The sequence below is a fragment of the Lathyrus oleraceus genome, chromosome 3, assembly GCF_024323335.1.
Source record: "Lathyrus oleraceus cultivar Zhongwan6 chromosome 3, CAAS_Psat_ZW6_1.0, whole genome shotgun sequence".
NCBI lineage: Eukaryota > Viridiplantae > Streptophyta > Magnoliopsida > Fabales > Fabaceae > Lathyrus > Lathyrus oleraceus.
The window spans coordinates 453,516,771-453,521,667 of NC_066581.1; positions in this window are offsets into that span (position 1 = coordinate 453,516,771).

Here is a 4,897-nt window from a genome sequence, read left to right on the forward strand (position 1 = left end):
TATTTTGTCATTTGATATTTTTTGTGAATTTTCTCTTTTCTGGTTATTTTGAATTCATTTTAAATAGTTTTTGATATTCAAAAAATACAAAAATATTTTCCTAACCTATTTGAATGATGATGAATCTATAAAAAATATTCCCATCAATATTTAAATTGATTTGAGATTGATTTGAAATTTTAGTTCAATTAGGTTATTTTTATTCATTTCTAATTGATTAAAAATAGTTTCTGACTTTTAAAAATGCTAAAAATTTTTGTCAAACTTTGTTTGACCTTGTTGAACTTGGGATAAATTACTTGGACCTTTCAAGGTTGATTTGAAGTAATTTTGAAGTTTGACCTTTTCTTTTATTTTTAATTCAAGTTTATTTTAATATTAAAAAATGCCAAAAATATTTTGTTCATTTCTTGACTTCCAATCTTCATCTCACTTCTGTTTTTGATTGATTGACCTTGACTTTCAATGCCATTGGTCAACATATGTGGATTGGTATATGTTATTTCATTTAATGCACTTTAATTTTTCCATTTTCATTATCCATTCTTCATCTTCTTCTTCTTCTTTCTTCTCCTTTTTCTTTTTTTGATCAATGAGTTGAAGGTTGATAAGTTAGCATTGATTAGGGAGACTTAACCTTCCTTGATTCAAATCTAATTCATCTTGATCAATTGATCAAGTGAATGGCTTTGCATTAAGGATAGGTTGTTTCCTAAATCATGCAAAAGGCTTAAACCAATACAAGATCAATTCTCTTTTTGGCATGGAAAGTTGTTGGGACTTGGTTCACTAATCAAGACTCCTAACTTGTGTTGTTGCCTACATTATTATTGACCGGCCTCAAATAGTTGTGACTTCTATATAAGTCCAATTACGATTGCTTAACATAAAGCTAAATTTTGCCTTATGGCACACTAACTATTGACCACTAACAATTAACATTTACTTTATGCACTTTACCTTTATTGCAATTTACTATTCTTGCACATATTATCCATTTGCTTTTCTCTTTGCTCACTTGAGCACATGTTTATGTTAATGCCATTTGCCTTTTGCTCACTTGAGCACATAATTGTGTATATATTATTATGCTTGTGTTTTGTCTTGATTGTTGTGAACCAAATGCAAAGAAATGGACTTAGTTTCTAGGACTTCCCCTATGCAAAAATGGAGAATTGGACTTAGATTCTAGGACTTTCCTTTTGCAAAATTGGAGTAGATGGACCTCAATGATGAAGATGGACTAAAAGGACCAAATCTCTAAACTCACTCTTGCCCATTCTTGTTTTACTTCATGGAACTTTTGATGTGTGTGCTTTTTGTGCTAGGAGTTTCCATTTGAGCTTAATTGGAGGACCATTGCCATGTTCATCCAAAGTGAAAGACACAAGACACATTGAGGATCTCTTATAAGACTTGTTTGATTGCTTATGCTTTGTGATTGCTTATTCCAAAGGATGGGAGATACTTGGATCATCAATATGATCTCAAGAGAGGAACTCCATTGTGGTTTTTGATTCTTCATCCCTTCTCCTTTTTGTTTTACCTAGGACTTAGCCATTCTTCTTCTTCTCTCCACTCTATCCCAAGCCAAAACTCTTTGTGCAAACATTTAACCTTTGTTTTCAACATTAGAAACCTAAGCCTTATGCTTTTGACTTTCAAACTTTCTTTTGATAACACTTATTTTGAATTGAATCTTTAAGTCAACTTTGACCATTTTTGCATATACTCCTAATTGGTAAATATAACCCATTCAAATGTCTTTTTTGATTTCAATGGCCACTTTCTTAATCAAACTTTTCATAACCCTTAGCTATTAGGTTTGAGTTATCTTTGTGGTAGATGTAATACTCACCTATATCCTTAGTGATGGACAATGAGTCTTCCAAGCTTATTATAGGGTTAACCCCTCACTAGCATGTTGAAGCTATCCTCACATGGTGGATTTGTGGTTTGGTTGAGTTTTCTCCCTTTGATAACAAAAGACCTTAAGGCTTTTGGACCAATCAATTCACCAACTATTTTTTTGAGATTTTTATCCCGAACTACGAGGTTTTGATCCTAATCTTTTTAAGATGGTACGTAGGCAATGGGTTTATCCATCCAAACACAAAAATGTAAATAAATTTGTATATTCTTTTCTCACCTCTTCAATCATGTTTGCACAAAACAATTTTTCACAAAATACCAACCTTACAACAAATGTGAAAAGGGCTCCCTAGGAGTACCTAGGATGTTTTGGGTGCCTAACACCTTCCCATTGCATAACCAACCCCTTTACCCAGATCTCTGTTTCTTTTACTAGTTTTTGTTAAAACTTTTAGGTTTTTGTTCGCTTTCTAACCATTCCTTTGGATAAATAGAAGTGCGGTGGCAACTCGACTTATATGATTTGCCTTGGATTTAGTCAATATCTCTAATGGTAACGAATACCCCGCTACACATAGGAGAAGTATTTTTCTTAAAAAACAATGAAAAAACAAATTACTTAGAGCGATGACCAATAATGGGAACATCAGCAGCAGCCCAATTGTTGCAAGTCTTGCCATGCGTCACAAAATTGGCACAGTCTTCATCTTCATCATCCTTGATTACATCAACTAAGTGTTATTCATTACCATGGATGAACCCTCCGCTACGGAAACTCAGTTGCACTTCTTCAACTTTGACATTAAACGGCCCTTGCTGGAATCCCAATCCGGCCCTATTCTTGTTCTCGTCGACTTCTACCATTCGGCCCAATGATCTGTACTGCCTGCCTCAATAACTTTTTGAGCATCTTTGAAAGAAGACATGGGTGCCCCTGTTTTCTTCACTTCAGCAATATACAAGGATTGGAATGGAGTTCCAACCTCCTCCTCAACTTCCACATACGTAAAAGGTGACAGATGGCTTACCAAAAGCGCTTTCTCTCCACCGACAACGACAAGCTTTCCAGTCTTCATAAACTTTAATTTCTGGTGCATAGTGGACGTTACAGCTCCAACCTCCTGAATCCATGGCCTTCGCAACAAGCAACTATAGGCCGGGTGAATATCCATTACTTGAAAAGCAATTTGAAAATCACTCGGACCTATCTTCATGGGAAGGTCTGTAGCGGTAAATTCACGACCATTAAGCTATGCATAAACTTAACGTCAATAAAACCAGAGTCGCCACCACACTTTTATTGTTTCCAGGGGAAAAGGGAAAAGTACGAACAAAACCCAAAGATAAGAAGTTTTCAAATAAAAACTAATAAAATGCCAGAGATTACAGGTAAGGGGGTTGGTTACACAGAGGGAAGGTGTTAGCACCCAAAGTATCCTATGTACTCCTAGAGAGCCCTTTTTTGAGTGTACATGTGTTTTGGTATGAAATGATGTTTGTAATAAATAGAGTGTGGGGATGAGAAAATAATTTATTAATTATATTTTTATGTTTGACAAGTCCTTCGGACTAGTGCCTACGTACCAACATAAAAATGAGGGATCAAAACCTCGTAGTTTGTGGTATCCATTTCAAAGTGAGTGAATTGCTTTTAACAAACATTTAATTTTATTAAAGGCACCAAGGGCCTAAAAGAGCTTGAATGAGTGTTATTTATTTATGTATTTTGAAATTTTATGTCAATATGGTTAGATTCATTCACAAGTTTGGTTTAAGAAAAGAGTTTAAAAATGCAATGGCATAAGGCCAAAGTTTCTAGTTTGTAATAAAGTCTAAGTTTAGAAATCACAAGCAAAGAAGATTTTTAAAAAGGGGGGGGAGATATTTGAAATTTAAGAAATGGGAGGAGATTAAGAGACTAATCCTAAGCAAGAATTAAAAAGTTAAGAGATGAAAAGATTTGACCAATGGGATGCAATCCAATAGATAAGAATGTCAGATAGAAACCCACTTTTTCCTTGTACTTTAGAATCAAGCAATATTGATACACAAATAGCAAGATGAAGAGCAAGAAATCAAATAAAGATAGCCACATCTAATCACACAATTTCATATTGTTCTTCATAATCTTCCCCATATATCAGATGACATGCTTCTTGAATGGCTCAAAATAATACATTAGACACAGATTCAAAGTAGCATATTCATCAAGACCATGTTGCATATGAACTCATAAGGATTCCAACACTTGTATCAGATGCAAGCACAATTCTCAAGTTTGACTTTAGAAAAGTTGGCATTGGCCAAGTCCTTTTGCATAGGGAATGTTGCCTAATTCTAAGTCCAAGTCTCATATAAAATCAAACAGTCCACACAAACATTTTTTTAGGGATTTTGTTGTTTATGAAGTATCTTAAGGTTAAAAGACCACAAACACAAACAAAAAATGCACAAACAAGTATATATAATCACAATATATGGCTCAAGTGAGAAAAGTAAAAATCACATAAACATAAACAAGTCAAATGATATGTATAATGACAAATTATAAATGGCTTAAATATAAAGTGCACAAACATAAATGACTTGAAATTAAGAGTTAGTCAAATGTTAGTTGATTAGGAGTTAGTGGAGTTTTGCTTTTTTATTGTTTAAGTCATTCTTTGGAGAACACCCAACCCTCTAATCACAAGCATGGATCCTTGAACCAAGACATCTTTCAAAGGAAGGAAAAAAGGCCAAGTTTCCATACAATACCATGATAGCGTGGAGACTTACAATATCACTTACTAGAATGCTATGCCTTTGGGTCAAAATTTAGCGCTATGTTAAGCAATCGTAATTAGACTTAGGTAGAAACACAACTATCTGAGGTCGGGCAATAATTTTTTTTGCTGTTAATGCATGTTAGAGATATGGTATAATGAACCATACTCCTAAAACATACCATACAAAAAAATAAAATGATCAAAAGGGTGGACCTAATCTCATTCATACTTGTATTGAATTATGAACCAATTAGCCT